This window comes from Aquarana catesbeiana, linkage group LG12 (assembly GCF_042186555.1).
Source record: "Aquarana catesbeiana isolate 2022-GZ linkage group LG12, ASM4218655v1, whole genome shotgun sequence".
Lineage (NCBI taxonomy): Eukaryota > Metazoa > Chordata > Amphibia > Anura > Ranidae > Aquarana > Aquarana catesbeiana.
The window spans coordinates 14829026-14847192 of record NC_133335.1 but is presented as its reverse complement, the minus strand read 5'-3'; positions in this window follow the sequence as shown (position 1 = coordinate 14847192).

Sequence of the window (18167 nt, the reverse complement as noted above, 5' to 3'; positions counted from 1 at the left end):
GGGGGGGGGGGGGGCAATCAGTTGTGCTGCAGTGTTCATGTGCTAAGGACAGCTGATTGGAGGAGAGATCAGAGTGACAGAGATCAGCTCATGAGTCTGCACTTCTTCCTTCTGCTGTCCAGTTAAGGGCTGGGGGTGGCCAGGACCCCTCTCACCTACCGGATAGGACTGTGCTTGTGTGCCAGAGCTGTGTAAATATCAGGACTGGATGGACAGAAATACAAATCCTTTGGCAGATCTGAGATCTCTGCGTATTCCGGTGTTGGCCTGGAGTTCCCCTTTAACATGAATAAAGTGGCACCTTTTGGTGATTGTGAAAAGAAGCCGGTAAATGCGTGGTGTTTCCTGCCCCCCCCCCCCCCCCGGTGTGGCTGTTCAGATTGTCGGAGGACACCTGTCCTGCACCGCCTCTGAATTACAGTTATCACCGAGGCTGAATGGAGGAGAGCTTCTTCCTTCCAGCTGCTTCAACAGATTTCGGTGGTTAGGAAGCCGTCCGTGTGGTTTGTTTACTGACACTTCCATCCAGATTGACCGAAGAAACACCCGACTACCACCAGCTGGGAGCTGTTCTGTGGCTGGCACAACCTCACATGCCAGAAAGGTAACAGCTGATTCCTGATTGGCTGCTTCCATTGTGCGCACGTACGGGATCTCACAGAAGTAAGTACACCCCTCACATTTCTGTAAATATTTTCTTCTATCTTTTCATGTGACAACACTGAAGAAATGACACTTTGCTACAATGTAAAGTAGTGAGTGTACAGCTTGTATAACAGTGTAAATTTGCTGTCCAATCAAAATAACTCAACACACAGCCATTAATGTCTAAACCGCTGGCAACAAAAGTCAGTACACCCCTAAGTGAAAATCTCCAAATTGGGCCCAATTAGCCATTTTCCCTCCCCCGGTGTCATGTGACTCGTTAGTGTTACAAGGTCTCGGGTGTGAATGGGGAGCAGGTGTGTTAAATTTGGTGTTATCACTCTCTCATACTAGTCACTGGACGTTCAACATGGCACCTCATGACAAAGAACTCTCTGAGGATCTGAAAAAAGAATTGTTGCTCTACATAAAGATGGCCTAGGCTGTAAGAAGATTGCCAAGACCCTGAAACTGAGCTGCAGCACGGTACCAATGATGGGGCACTATTCCTCCCACTGACACCATTGATGGGGCACTATTCCTCCCACTGACACCAATGATGGGGCACCATTCCTCCCACTGACACCAACGATGGGGCACTATTTCTCCCACTCACACCAACGATGGAGCACTATTCCTCTCACTGACAGCAATATTGGGGCACTATTCCTCTCACTGACACCAATGATAGGGCACTATTTCTCCCACTGACACCAATGATGGGGCACTATTCCTCTCACTGACACCAACGATGGGGCACTATTTCTCCCACTCACACCAACGATGGAGCACTATTCCTCTCACTGACACCAATGATGGGGCACTATTCCTCTCACTGACACCAATGATAGGGCACTATTTCTCCCACTGACACCAATGATGGGGCACTATTCCTCTCACTGACACCAATGATGGGGCACTATTCCTCTCACTGACACCAATGATGGGGCACTATTTCTCCCACTTATACCAATGATGGGGTGCTATTCCTCCCACTGACACCAATGATGGGGTGCTATTCCTCCCACTGACACCAATGATGGGGCACTATTCCTCTCACTGACACCAATGATGAGGCACTATTCCTCCCACTGACACCAATGATGGGGCACTATTCCTCCCACTCACACCAATGATGGGGCACTATTCCTCCCGCTGATACCAATGATGGGGCACTATTCCTCCCACTGATACCAATGATGGGGCACTATTCCTCCCACTGACACCAATGATGGGGCACTCTTCCTCCCACTCACACCAATGATGGGGCACTTTTCCTGCCACTCACACCAATGATGGGACACTATTCCTCCCACTGATACCAATGATGGGGCATTATTCCTCCCACTCACACCGATGATGGGGCACTATTCCTCCCACTGAAACCAATGATGGGACACTATTCCTCCCACTGATACCAATGATGGGGCATTATTCCTCCCACTGACACCAATGATGGGGCACTATTCCTCCCACTGACACCAATTATGGAACACTATTCCTCCCATTGACACCAATATTGGGGCACTATTGCTCCCACTGACACCAGCTTGGCCCCTTTAAATTCTGAAGGATAATGAACTGGCCCTTTGTTTAGAAAGTTTGGAGACCCCTGCTCTCCAGTAGGAAAGGCTGCTAAGTTATAATTAGGCCAAGGGTGCCCACAGACAGGTATTTGCCTCACTAAGAACACCAGTTGGTCACCCTGTCTGTGGACATCTTTTTGCGGACTTGCTTGATTTGGTAGCTGCCTCGGTATTACAACAGAAAATCTAATACAATAATGACCGGAAGTGCTTATTACTCCTCCACATGGCCCTAAACTGATACCCCAATCATCTCCATCACTTGTACCCCCTACCGGGGCTTGCCCATCCAGCATGTTGTCCGGCTCAAAGGTATTAGCAGATTCTGAATACATAAAGGCCAATTGTTGGTGGTCAGCATTATAAATCCACCTTGTGTGTATAGACAATGAAGACCGCAGAGGTCGGATTCATGTCTGGGGATTCTTGCATACTGCTGATGACAATATTTAGCATTTGTATAAAGCCAATATCCTTCTCCCATGCTGGTTGTCCAGAGTTCCCCTCCAACCTATTAGCAGGAGCCGTGTTTCCTTTTCATAAAGAAAGGTGTTTGTCAGATTACAGGAAGAAGAGTGATTAAAGCTTGCTTCGTATGACAATGGAAACATTGTGCCTTCCATTCCCCCCATGAAGACTGATGCCATTGTTGACTGCCCCAGGCAGCACAGCTGAAAATTCGTACAGTGATATCCTGAAGATACAAGAAAAACCTAAATTGTCACCCACTGTCCACAGAATATCTGCGTTATCACTTTACAGGACGACCGGTGGGACGGGCTAGGGAGGACAACGTACACGTGTATGGAGGTCATCCGCGTTATGGAAGTCATTTTATCAGTGTGTGTGAACCTTGTTTTTATTATAATATAGGCAGCCAGATCTGCTCAATCCATATGCAATATGATATGCATATTCTTGAACAACAGACTGTGTTCTGGGCATTCATCCCTGGGCACATATTGCTCTCAAACTTTTACAGGCTGCTGGCAGTGTATGTGGATGGTGCCGGAATGCCAGAATCTCATGCATCGGGGCTAAACATTCTGGAGTACTCCATATTCCCACCGCACAAATTCCTGGAAATCCTCTCAAGGGTTTGGGTGCTGCAGCAAGCTGGGAACTGGTTCAGAAGTCGCAAGGAAAATGTTTGCCAGCACACCATGGATCAACAAGGAAGAGTCCAATTGACGAAGGGGTCCTATGTGACCCCGAAACGTTGCACCACTCTTGTGATGTGATCATGCATTAAACAATTCGCTTGGACGCTTCCTTGTTGATCCATGGTGTGCTGGCAAACATTTTCCTTGTAAACACTCTGCAGCATACAGAATATGGTGCAACTGTGGGTGGTAGCCAATCAGCTTCCAGTTTTTAGGCCAGGGTTCACATTGCTCCAACATGGAAGTCGGACGACTTCCGATCCAATTTTGCCCTACGACTTCATGTCCGACTTCCATGGGCCTCAAAGTGCCTGGTGTGGCCGGATCAAAGTCGGATTCATTGAAGTTGCATGGAAGCCGAACATGAAGTTGTAGGGAAAGTTTGATTGGAAATCATCTGTCTTCCATGCGACTTCAATGAACGGGATTCCATCTTTGATCCGGCCATACCAGGCCCTTTGAGTCTGCTATGAACCATACCAGGCCCTTTGAGTCTGCTATGAATCTTGGAAGGTAAACCTCACGCCAAAATAAAAACCTCAAAAAAACAAGTCTTCTTCCTCTGGTTCTTCCTCCGGTTATTCTCCCTCCGCTGTCTTCTTCCTCTGGTTCTTCCTCCAGTTCTTCTCCCTCTGCTGTCTTCTTCCTCTGGTTCTTCTTCCAGTTCTTCTCCCTCCGCTGTCTTCTTCCTCTGGTTCTTCTTCCAGTTCTTCTCCCTCCGCTGTCTTCTTCCTCTGGTTCTTCCTCCGGTTCTTCTCCCTCCGCTGTCTTCTTCCTCTGGTTCTTCCTCCAGTTCTTCTCCCTCCGCTGTCTTCTTCCTCTGGTTCTTCCTCCGCTTCTTCTCCCTCCGCTGTCTCCTTCCTCTGGTTCTTCCTCCAGTTCTTCTACCTCCTCTGTCTTCTTCCTCTGGTTCTTCCTCCGGTTCTTCTCTCTCCGCTGTCTTCTTCCTCTGGTTCTTCTCCCTCCGCTGTCTTCTTCCTCTGGTTCTTCCTCCAGTTCTTCTCCCTCTGCTGTCTTCTTCCTCTGGTTCTTCCTCCGGTTCTTCTCCCTCCGCTGTCTTCTTCCTCTGGTTCTTCTCCCTCCGCTGATGTCTTCTCCCTCCGCTGGCTCCCACTTTTGTGTCGGCTCCCACTGTCTGCCATTTCTCATGACTATGCAAACCTAGAATCGTGAAATGCGTTAATCTTGCCATGCCTGCATAGAGGTCTCATGATGTCTTATGATGTATCTTGATGGATTTTTATCTTCAATAAAGTAATCATCACTGCTTCACACCTGGGAGTGCTGTCAACCTGTCTTGAACTATTGGTTCTTATTCAGGCTGTGTACTGGACCTGCACCACAAGGTTGATGGGAGCAATCATTCCCACCTGGAGCGGCACAGCTCTGTCATTGTATCAGTTGCCATTTCTTATATAGCCATGTTGCGTGGTCATCCTGCGATGTTATCCGGAGACCCCGCCCCTTGTGACGTCACCACCCCATCATGCCCCCTCATTCACATGGTGGCGGGGGCGGGGGTCAGGATCTGGCGGCCTTGTTAAATGGGGCTTTCAGATATCGATAACCTGCAGATCCCCACAACCACCGCCCAGGGTTGTTGGGAAGAGGCCCTTGCCCCCATCAACATGGGGACAGGTGCTTTGTGGTGGGGGCAGCAGAGACCCCCCTGCCTCAAAGGACCCACTGCCCCGTGTTGAGGGCATGTGGCCTGGTATGGTCCAGGAGGGGGGCACTTGCTCGCCCCCCCTCCTTTCCTGACCTGCCACGCTGCATGCTCGGATAAGGGTCTTGTTTAGATTTTGGGGGGCGACCCCATTCCTTTTTTTTTATTTTGGTGTGGGGTCTCCCTTCAATTATAGTAAATTAGTCATTTTTCTTCATACAATTTGACCAAAATTTATACAGCTACATATCTTTAGTAAAAACAACCCAAATTGGTGTATATTATTTGGTCTTTGTGAAAGTTATAGAGTCTAAAAGTTATGGTGCCAATCGTTGAAAATTGATCACACCTGATGTACACACAGCCTCTCATTTCTTGAGACACATTTTTGATGCATTTCCATTGAAGTCTATGGAACCAAAAACGCAACCTGGTAAAAAAAAGTCCCTGACCCGTTTAAAAAAAAAAAAAAAAAACGCACCGGTGGAAAACATACAGCTGTGAACATGACCCATAGGAAACCATGTTACATTGTAGTGCGTTTTGCATAGGTGTGAACCAAGCCCTCAGTATGACAGATCTCAGGGACAAACACACACGGATGTTCTCCTTATTTGGTTAACAAAGCTTATCCACAGGAAGTGAACATGGATCTTGTGTCAGTGTAAAGTCACTGCCCCCCCCCCCCCCCCCCCGACAAATATGATGACCATGGAAGAAGTGCTGATTCTGTGACTATGGGGGTCTTTACTGAAATAGGTTCTAAATTACAAATCTTTTACCACCAAATGACCAAACAAAGGCGATTGTTGTTGCAGAGGAAGCTTCATATTTCATAACCAAATGAAGGCGCGGGGTATGAATCAGAGTACAAATGACTGAGCTATCCCCCTCCCCCACCACACTGGATCCTGTCTTGTCCGGTTGTCCTCCTGATCCTCCTTCATATGTTCTCTGCTTTGTCATAGAATGATCTGCTTTATTCTTCATCCCAACTACCATCAGATAGGAATATTAGACATTGGTAAAGTTTATTGAAACCCAAAAATGTTCAATACAGTAGGGAATAGTTAGAGGTCCTGGTGGGGACTTCTTTGGCCATCTGTGTCCCACCTGGAGGATTCCTCCTCGCTTCCTGTCCTCTAGACACAACAGGAAGTGAGAGGACATTATTATTATACAGGATTTATATAGCGCCAACAATATAAAGCAGGGGTCTCCAAACTTTCTAAACAAAGGGCCAGATGATTGTCCTTCAGACATTAGGGGGGCTGGACTGTGGTCCCCCAAGAGTGTGTCAGTGGGAGTAAACAATGCTTCTGACGTTGTGCCCAGTGGGATTAAAAAATAAAAAAGACATAGCACCTCTGGTCAGTAGGAGTGGGAAGTTTGCCCTGTCGCTGGTATTGGAGGAATAGTTCCCCATTGTTGGTACCATTGGGAGGGATAGTTCCCCATTGTTGATGTCATTGGGAGGGATAGTTCCCCATTGTTGGTGTCATTGGGTGGGATAGTTCCCCATTGTTGGTGTCATTGAGAGGGATAGTGTCCCATTGTTGGTGTCATTGGGAGGGATAGTTCCCCATTGTTGGTGTCATTGGGAGGGATAGTGTCCCATTGTTGGTGTCATTGGGAGGGATAGTTCCCCATTGTTGGTGTCATTGGGAGGGATAGTTCCCCATTGTTGGTGTCATTGGGAGGGATAGTTCTCCATTGTTGGTGTCATTGGGAGGGATAGTGTCCCATTGTTGGTGTCATTGGGAGGGATAGTTCCCCATTGTTGTTGTCATTGGAAGGGATAGTTCCCAAGTGTTGGTGTCATTGGAAGGGATAGTTCCCCATTGTTGGTGTCATTGGGAGGGATAGTGTCCCATTGTTGGTGTCATTGGGAGGGATAGTTCTCCATTGTTGGTGTCATTGGGAGGGATAGTTCTCCATTGTTGGTGTCATTGGGAGGGATAGTGTCCCATTGTTGGTGTCATTGGGAGGGATAGTTCCCCATTGTTGTTGTCATTGGAAGGGATAGTTCCCAAGTGTTGGTGTCATTGGAAGGGATAGTTCCCCATTGTTGGTGTCATTGAGAGGGATCGTGCCCCATTGTTGTTGTCATTGGGAGGGATAGTTCCCCATTGTTGGTGTCATTGGGAGGGATAGTTCCCCACTGTTGGTGTCATTGGGAGGCATAGTTCCCCATTGTTGGTGTCATTAGGAGGGATATTTCCCCATTGTTGGTGTCATTGCAAGGGATAGTTCCCCATTGCTGGTATCAGTGGGAGGAATGGTGCCGGCTGGATAAAGGCAAGCAAAGGACCGCATTCGGCCTGTGGGCCGCAGTTTGGAGACCCCTGATATAAAGCAAGACACTACAATTACAATACAATTCAATACAGAAGGAATAGCAGAGCCTTGCTCGTGGAGCTTACAATCTATAAAGCGAGACATCTCTCAGAGGTGAGGGACATGCTCTGTTAGAGGTGTCTCCATTGGAAGGATTCCCCTCTCTTTCTGTTACAGGGGCAACTGTAAATTGTTGGGGGTTCCCTCCCTTCCAGGTTCGGGGATATTGTTCACCAGAAAACAGGGTTAATTTACTAAAACCAGAGAGTGCAAAATCTGGTGTAGCTGTGCACAGAAACCAAAAATCACCTTCCAGGTTTTATTCTCAAAGCTTAAAGTGTTTGTTACCACAACACTTCATGTTCCTGACATGTGTCTGCTGTACCATGTACTTGTATGAGAAAGTCTCCTGTTCTCTTTGCTTTGCTTCCTTTATGTGAAATCCCTGGTGTTCCCGACAGTCCCCTTGCTTTCCTGTTAAAGACTGACCACACTAATCAAGAGAGCACACTGTGGTCAGTTCTCTAGCTATGCTGGGAACTCAGTGTGCTCTCCTCCAATGATCAGACTTGTCTTGACATGCCTCCGCTGCACAGCCATTCACTGGAAAGCTCAGTGTTCTGCTGCTTTTCCTCCCCCAGCTCTTATGCAGCTTAGAACAGAGGGAATGTGATCACTTATAAAAGAAGGGAAAAAAGGTATTTATAATGGGTTTTTTTTTTTATATCTATACAAAAATGTTTTGCCTTTTATTTTCATTCTAAACTGAATGGGTTGTTTTAAAAGGTGATCTTTAACAATCACTTTAACTGAACAAGCTGAAACAAGTGAAGCTGATTGGCTACCATGTAGAGCTGCACCAGATTTTGCACTCTCCAGCTTTATGTTCACACTGATCCGACACGAAAGTCGTACGACTTCCGATCCGACTTTGCCCTGCGGCTTCAGGTCCGACTTCCGTGCTAATCCAATGAACGGGATCCAATTTTAATCCGACCTTGAGATGATTGCAACTTGTCCTTTGACCCATCAAAACAATTCCTTTGGCTCTGGAATGGATGAAACCTCATGCCACATTTATAAAAAAAAAAAAAAAACGGCGCATCCCCCACAAATCCATACCAGGCCCTTTGAGTCTGGCATGGATCTTAAGGGGGAACCCCACGTCAAAAAAACCCCCAAAAAACGCAGTGGGGTCCACCCCACCAAATCCATACCGGACCCTTATCCGAGCATGCAGCCTGGCAGGTCAGGAAAGAGGGGAGATGGGCGAGCGCCCCCCCCGCTGAACCATACCAGGCCACATACCCTCAACATGGGGAGGGGGGGTAAGTGCTTTGGGGCAGGGGGAAAAGTCCCCCAGAAGTTGGCCCTCTCCGCCTTTCCCCCGCCGCCAGGCCATTCACGAAGTGCAGCAAACTTCACACATGCATAGTATGGAATCTGCTGTGAAGCTGCAAGGCTTCACTGCCAATTTCCCTAAGGCTGGGTTCACACTTATGTGAACTGGATGTGGGTTTCCGCGCATCCAATTTGCATGATAGGAGAGTGTGCCCAGCTCGCTATGGAGCCGATTCAGACAGCCCTGGGCAGCCGCATTTGGAAAGGGTCCTGTGCGTCTTTGGTTCCTATTGAGGTGCCAATTCAGGCGCAAATTCGGACCTGATTCACACCTGAATCGGGGAATGGGGACGCACCGGACCCCCTGCTGTGAGCCACGGCCACAGCATATGTAAACCAGGCCTTACAAGGAATAGCGGCGGCAGCACCCGAGAGCCAATCGAAAAGTCGGCTGGGGTGCCAACATTGCGGGATCCCTGGACAGGTAAGTGTCCTAATATTAAAAGTCAGCAGCTACAATATTTTTTTGGGGGGGGGGGCTGGAGCTCCTCTTTAAGTCTCACAGGTATCAGCCAAGTCGCACCTGAAATCTCACTGACCTGCGGTTTTGAAATCAAGTGAAGTTTTGCGATTTCAAAGTCGGATTCGGTGTGAACTGGGGCTTAGTAAATCTCTATATGTAGCTTTTTCCAAGCATCCAACAACATGCACCTCCAGCCTTTTGGATTCCTCCAGTATGGTGCATAGAGCACACATCCCAACTTTTTGAGATGGGGATGAGGGTCACCCATCAGCAAAAGTATGCAGGCATAGGACACACCCCTTGCCACGCCCCTTAAAGGAGAATTGTACAAGAAAAAAAGAAGAGTGAATAAACCCACAAGTGCTTTTTTTTACTACTACTATTCCTTCATATTGGCTTTTGGAATTTACAAATGCAGCAATTTAGAAATCAGATAAAAGGTTTAGCGCTGGGAAACACTTTTTGATAAATAAAAAGTGCATTTTATATACAACTATATAGATCAGACCAAAATGAGGGACAAATGAGGAGGAAAGAGGGACAGAGGGACATTGCTCCAAGTCAGGGACAGTTCCTCGAAATCAGGGACAGTTGGGAGCTATGATAGAGATTTACTAAAGTGGTGGCTCCAATTCTTCCCTCCACTTCTCTCCCTGGATCCCCCGTCTCAGGAATCAGGAGACGCTCCTCAGTAGAAGCCTATTGGAGGGTTGGAGGGGATTTGGAAATGTTCCCATCATATCAGGGAACACAAATCTTTTAGCTCACTTGTGAACAATGTACCAAATGTTCAACAGCTTCATCCTGCGTTGAGAAGGTGTGAGAGGAGCGCCATCTGCTGGCTGACTTTAAGTATTCCCCCGCTCTCCCTAATCAGGTGCAGTCAGGTGTTTTATTACAATGGAATCAGAACTGATCCCACATAGAAGAACATTCAGGAAAAGAAAAACGAGATTTCACAGATACAACATTCTGTGGTTTAGGAACCAAAGCTGTTTTTTTTTTTTTTTTTTTGTTTTGGTAATGATATTAATCTTGATAATTTCTTTCAATTTTTTACCCCTCAAAAATAAACCATAATGGATGTGACAACAGAATTATTATTATTATTATAAAGGATTTATATAGCACCAACAGTTTGTGCAGTGCTTTACAACATCAGGGCAGATGGTACACTTACAATACAATTCAATACAGGAGGAATCAGAGGGCCCTGCTCATTAGAGCTTGCAGGGTCAAGTGATACAAAAGATAATAGGTGGGGAGGTGAGCTGATGGAAAAAATTAAAATACAGTTGTTAGGTGGGGGCCAGATAGGCTTCTCTGAAGAGGAGGGTTTTCATAGATCGTCTGAAAGTGGACAAAGTAGGAGATAATCGGACAGATTGGGGTAGGGAATTCCATAGGTTGGGAGGTGGGCATGGGAAGAGGTGACAAGGGATCTAGAGAGCAGGAGGTCTTGGGAGGAATGAAGAGGGCGATTCGGTTGGTATTTTGAGACAAGGTTAGTGATGTGGATGGCTTTGTAAGAAGTTGTCAGTATTTTGAATTCAATTTGTTGGGTGAGCGGAAGCCAGTGGAGGGATTGACAGAGAGGACTAGCAGACACAGAGCGATTGGTAAGGTGGATGAGCCTGGCAGCAGCATTCATGATGGATTGAAGGGGGGATAACCTATGGTAGAGGTAAGCCAGTGAGGAGGGAGTTGCAGTAGTCGAGGCGAGAGATGACCAACGAGTGAATTAAGAGCTTTGTTGTGTCATTGGTTAGAAAGGGACGTATTTTGGAGATTTTGCGGAGGTTGAGGCGGCAAGATTTGGACATGGTGCCTAAAGGAGAGTTCAGAGTCCAGGACTACACCAAGAACCTTGGCATGTGGGGATGGGCTTATAGTTGTGCCATCGATTTTGACAGAGAGATCAGGGAAGGGACACGTGGTGGAGGAAGAATTATATTGCCGCGTACACACGACCGGTTTTGCCATCGGAATAAACTCCGAAGGTTTCTCAGACGGAATTCCATTCAAGCGGTCAACCCAAAGTCCCACAAAAGTTTGATCGTCCAGAACGCGGTGACGTACAGCACGTACGACGGGACTAGAAAAAGGAAGTTCAATAGCCAGTAGCCAATTTTTGGTCCGTTGGAACAGCATACAGATGAGCGGTTTTCCCAATAGGAATTGGTTCCGTCGGAAATATTTAGAACATGTTCTATTTCTAGGTCTTCAGAATTTTCGGAAAGAAATGTCAGATGAGGGACACACAAGAACGGAATAGACGATGAAAAGCTTCCGTCTGACTTTTTCTGTCGGACATTCCGCTCGTGTGTACACGGCTTAAGTTTGGTTTTGGACAGATTGAGTTTGAGGAAATGGTGCGACATCCAGACTGATATATCTGTTAGTAAATTAGTAATATGTGAGGAGACTAAAGGAGTGAACTGAGGGGTAGGAGGTGTAGATTGAAAATAGGAGAGGTCCATGAACAGAACCTTGGGGGACCCCAACAGAGAAAGTAAGAGGAGAGGAGGAAGTAGAATTGTAACGCTTAAGGTGCGGTTGGTTAAGTAGGAGGAGAACCAGCGAAGAGTACAGTCACGGAGACCAAAGGCGTGGAGTTTTTTGAGGACGAGGGGTTGTCCAACCGTATCAAAAGCAGCAGAAAGGTCCAGGAGTAGGAGTACAGATTAGTGTCCAATGGTCTTAGCCGTTAGTAGATCGTTTGTTCATTTTAAGAGAGCAGTTTCTGTGGAGTGTTGAGGACAAACTCCAGACAGAAGGGGATCAAGAAGGCCATTCTCAGCAAGATGGTCGCTCAGTCGGTTGTAGACCAGACGTTCAAGTAGTTTGGATTAAAAAGGGAGCAAGGAGATGGGGCGTAGGTTGTTAAGAGTGGTTGGTTCCAGTGAGGGCTTTTTAAGTATAGGGCTGACTAGTGCGTGTTTTAGAGAGTTGGGGAAGATGCCAGAAGATAGGAAGAGGTTGCAGATGTAGGTTAGAGAGTGTAGAATGGAGCCAGAGAGGGTGAAGGTAGCATTTGTGAGGGAACGGGATCCAGAGGACAGGTGGTTAGATGGACATTAGCAAGTAGTTAAGCAATCTCGTCTATAGTGGTGGGGTTGAAAGAGGGAAGTAATGATTGTACCTGTGGGCATGAACTGTTAAGCGTGGAGGGTATCTGAACATCAGAATTGCTATTAAAAGTAACTACTTTGTGTCCACAGATTGAAGACCTGAGAGGACTCTGCAGTCAGGACTGAGCAGACAGGATAATGGCGGTGAGAGGAGGTGGGTCATAAAATTTCAGGAATTTGGATTATTTGGGGCTAACACCTCTCAGATATTGTCCTACCACTTATCACCTTTGTTTACAGGAGCTTGCTGCCAAAATACGTCTGTATCTTCAGAGAGGATCAGTCTTACAGGAACTCATCCTTTCTTCACATAAAGCTGGCTATACACTAATAGAATTTCAAAGGAACATTTGTACAAAATTTCCTCAGTACATTCCAAAGTCATTTGAAAGTAGTTCAAGATTTCGTTTTTGCGTTTAACATTCGATTTTGGAATGAATGGACTTTGCCAAACGATAACCTCATACATTCGGGAAAAAAAAAAAATTACATCCTGTTTTGAATTTTCTCATCACTGCGGTCGAAAATGAAGGGCGATCTTTACCCAAAAATTATTAGAAAGACAAATGAACGTTCTTACAATAAAAAATGACGAATACAATTCTACCAATTCTACTAGTGTATGTTCAGCTTAAAGAGGTTGTAAACCTCCATTATCAAGTTGTACCTATTGGTAAGCCCATAATAAGGCTTAACGATAGGTACAGTAAATAGTGCAATGACGTCACGCCCCCCCTGGGCCAGTTACAGAGCCGGAGTCTACGGCCCCCGGGAGGAAGAGGGGCGAACATGGATGCGGCCACCAGCAGGGACAGCGCGGGCTTCGTTTGCAGGTAAGTGTCACATAATATGCTAGTTTGCGATGCATACTAGCACATTATGCTTTTACTTTGCAGGGGACAAAAAAGGAAGTAAAACCCATCAGGGTTTACTTCCTCTTTAATACTTCACACCATATAAAAATCCAACACAATCAAATCTCTATATAATGTTCAGGGGCGGACTGACAACTCATGGGGCCCCCGGGTAATAAGAGATTATGGGGCCCCTGGACAATAGGAGAAGATTATGGGGCCCCCGGGCAATAGGAGATTAGGGGGCCCCAGGCAATAGGAGATTATGGGGCCCCCAGGCAATAGATTATGGGGCCACACAGTATACACACACACACACGTACAGTATACACACACAGACACACAATATACACACACAGTATGCACACACAGAAAAGGTACTGGAGAGGCGGGGCATGGAGTATAGTATAGGCATCTGAAAAAAAATGGTGGGAGTTCCTGCGCTGATCCCTCTATTTCTCAAGGTGAAAGTGATTAAACAGATGATAAGTCGCTACCACATAAGACCGAACACAAGACTAATAAAGCAATAAAAATAAAAAAGGGGCGCGCTAATCTGATACCAAACAAATAGTAAAATTCATAGGTAAAAATAATACAAACCTCACAATAATTGCAAAAATTGTGATCGTAAACGGCATAAAAATGTGAACAAATAGTGTGAAAAAAGAATTAAAAAGAAATAATGTCCATGCATAAGTCCAAAAAACACACAAAAAAAAACTCTAATGCCCCGTACACACGAGCGGATTTTCCGATGGAAAATGTTCGATCGGAGCTTGTTGTTGGAAATTTCGACCGTGTGTAGGCTCCATCGGACATTTTCCATCAAAATTTCTGTCACACAAAATTTGAGATCTGGATCTCAAATTTTCCGACAACAAAATCCGTTGTCGGAAATTCCGATCGTGTGTACACAATTCCGACGCACAAAGTTCCACGCATGCTCGGAATCAAGCAGAAGAGCGGCACTGGCTATTGAACTTAATTTCTCTCGGCTCATTGTACGTGTTTTATGTCACCGCGTTCTTGACGTTCGGAAATTCCGACAAGCTTTGTGTGATCGTGTGTATGCAAGACAAGTTTGAGCAAACATCCGTCGGAAAAAATCCATGGATTTTGTTGTCGGAATGTCCGATCGATGTCCACTTGTGTGTACGCAGCATTAGAGGTAAAGTTAGCAAAACATAAAATGGAGTGATATCATGAAGAAATCAACCTGGTGCAATCCAAAACATGATGTGTAAACAATCCCTTCACCTCTTACCAGAGATAGTGGATCTTAGATAATAGAGATCACATGCGCTTGTTTAATTTCCAAGGAACTCTGCGATCAAGCTGGAGTAGAGATCCGGTTCAGAGGAAAAGATGATGGTGACTCCAAAGTGGTCAATAGCTAAATATCCGGTAGCAGTACTCCCAATATGTGTGGACAGAAGAGGAAAGCCTCGTAGTGTAATACGTTTAAAAATGAATTTATTAAGAAAATAGTATACACTTACAAATCGTCAATTTTGGTTCAGCCGTTTCCCCCGTAGCAGGCTTCAACTGGGAAAGGAGTCTCCTTTCCCAGTTGAAGCCTGTTACGGGGAAACGCATCGGGCGAAGCCACTTTCTGTGACGTCATCCCGCACGAGCAGCCTAGTGCAGACCGCCGCCGTGTCTGATTGATGCTGAACCAAAATTGCCGATTTGTAAGTGTTTCCCGCATCGCACAAGTGTGAACGGAGCCTAAAACCTGAAAGCTGATTGGTTTCCATGCACAGCTGCAGCAGATTCTGTGTGCACCAGTTTGTTGGGCTCCAGTCACACTTGTACGACTCCAAAGTTGGCAAGTTGGCGACTTTGGAGTGCAACTTTGATGAAACTTTGGTGCAATTTTTGGATGGCTTGCGACTTTGGCTTTGACCAATGATAATGGGCAGCCGTTTCTCAACTGTCGCATGTATAACATTAAGGTGCGACATTCTTGCACGTATTTAAACGTTTGTCATTGGAAAAACATGGGGTGCGACCTGTCATGCGACTTTAGCGTTCAAAGTCGCATGACAAGTTGTACAAGTGTGAATGGAGCTTTAACCTCCCCCCCCCCCCTATGTCTGCCATTAATAGACTCCCTCTTCTCTCGTCTTCTGCCGCCATCCTCCCAGTGCGTTCGCGTTCTCTGGAAGGAGCGCGCCGCATACAGACCGTCATATTGCAGTGACTATATTTTTCATTTACTGTCGTTTGTCCGAAGAACGGATTCCAAAGTGCAATCAGATATATTTCCTGCCTGTTGCCGTGTCAGGCGGGGAGGATTTACATTGGGGGGGGGGGGGGTGTAGAAGTGGACAATCCTGAGAATAGCTCTTGAAGTCATTATCCCTGAAAGGTAATCAATGGCCGCCTACCACAGAGAGCACTTTGCAGCCTCTCCTCCCTGCAGAATAGTTTTGTTAGCAGTTTTCTCCTGACACTGACGTGCGGTCGGAGCGATAACATTCGCTGATCTTAATGAATTACCCGCCAGCTTCTGATATTGTTTCAACTCATTAAAGCGTCTTCTACCCTCAGCTCTTATGGGAGGCAGAATAATATGAGAAGATAGAACACAAATAGAACAGTTTCTTCTGGGGGGGTTGGTGGAGCTGAATCTGTAAAAGGCTGTAGATCCCTGGTGCCCACATGTGGCCCTTTGGTGTATGATGTGCGGCCCCCAGGCCACAGCAGGCTGTAGTGGGAACATCGATTGGGGTAGATATGTTAATTCTCTTTTCACCCATGTAAATGGGAATTCCCTTTGTAGTGCGAGTTCTTCTTTTTTCTCGACACCTATACTTAATATTTCTGTTTGATAGCGTTTATTTTAAAGTTCGAGAGTTCACCGTATTTTTTTTATCTCTTTAATGGTATTTGGGAGCGTCACCCCTTGGATTAGTTGAGTACATCAGGATATCATCCCGCGTATGCCGCGATTTTATACTCCTCTTCACCCACCTTCACCCCTCCTATGTCCTGGTTGTTCCGTAAGGTCGCCAGGGAATGGTTCCAATGATAGTACATATAGGAGTGGGGAAAGTGGGCACCCCTGTCTTGTTCCATTATACATTTCAAAAGGAGGTGACAACTTCCCATCGATCTTTACCATCGCCGTTGGGTGATTGTACACATTTTTCATCCATCGCATAATTTTAGGTCCAAGTCCTAGATGTTGGAGAGTACCCATCATGAATCCCAGTCTACCCTGTCAAATGCCTTTTCTGCATCAATTTACAGGAATAGTACTGGGGATCCCTTGTTTTCCCGCTTTCGCAGCATTAACATTGATTAGGGTAATAGCATTAATCTCTATAAGGCTGGCCATACATTATACCAGGGTTTCTCCACCAGGGTTCCATGGTACTCTAGGGTACCTCCAGAGGTTGCTAGGGGTTCCTTGAGAAATGAGCAAGTTCTGCCTCCCAAATAAGTTCCTACTGAAACTGTTGATCTTTTTAGCTATCCAGAAGGGGGGGTAATTCTACCCAGCAACCACAAGTGTAAGAAAAATTCCTCCCACTGATCATCACATTAATGTATCATGAGATGTAGATAAAGGGATTTTAGCAGAGGGTTCCCTGAGACCAGAAAGTTATTTCAAGGATTCCTCTGTGCATAAAAGGTTGAGAAAGGCTGCATTGTACAATTTTCTTGTACAAATTTCCTTTAGATTTACCATATAATAGTACACTTTCAATTTCTATGCAATCAGGCAGGACCTTGCACTACATAGTTGAAGGTAAATCTTAAGAAAATTGCATAAGAAAATTATATGGTGTATGGCCAACTTTAGCCTCACATAACATATTCCCAGCTTCATATTTCTTCTGCAGCATATTCCCAGCCAACAATGTATCCTGTCCTCAATCTCTGACCCTCATCTCCTCTATTAGCTCTGTAGTCTCTGACAGTCCTCTCAAGCATTACATACACTATATTGTCAAAAGTATTGGGACGCCTGCCTTTACACGCACATGAAATTTAATGGCATCCCAGTCTTAGTCCGTAGGGTTCAATATTGAGTTGGCCCACCCTTTGCAGCTATAACAGCTTCAACTCTTCTGGGAAGGCTGTCCACAAGGTTTAGGAGTGTGTCTATGGGAATGTTTGACCATTCTTCCAGAAGCACGTTTGTGAGGTCAGGCACTGATGTTGGACGAGAAGGCCTGTCTCACAACCTCCGCTCTAATTCATCCCAAAGGTGTTCTACTGGGTTGAGATCAGGACTCTGTGCAGGCCAGTCAAGTTCCTCCACCCCAAACTCACTCATCTGTGTCCTTTATGGACTGAGCGGCAGAGGATCAGCACAGCTGGGGGACCGGAGCAGAAGAAACTAGCAATGTCACACATAGTGCACAGCATGGGAGAAATATTGCGGGAGGTTACTACTGAGCGGGGGATTACCAGAGCTGGGAGTACTACCGAGCAGGGGATCTGCTGAACGAGGGTACCAATCAGTGGCGGCTGGTGTTTTTTTTGGGGGGGCAAACTTCCACCCATTCAACCCCCCCCCCCCCGGGGGGGGGTGGCAATGTGTGACGTATTTCTCTGAATTTACATAACTTCACTCCAGATTAATTCCCTACACAATGTCAGATCAGCAGATAATGGCCAAGTGTTTCCCCCTTGCTAAAAAGAATTAAAACCCGACTACAATACTGTTAATATAATTCATGAGGCCAAACCCAGTCATTTTTGCTGATAGAGAGAATAATAGCGATATAATGTTGGGGGGGGGGGCTGATGAGGTGGAATTACTGACATGGCAGCTCCATGTGATCGTCAGTCCACCAAGTTTATCTGGCAGGGGCCAAGTGATGGGCATTTCAGCATTGGTGGGCATTTCAGCATTAGTCAGATAAAAGGTTTCTGTAGGAATGTGGAATCGCCCTTATAGAAA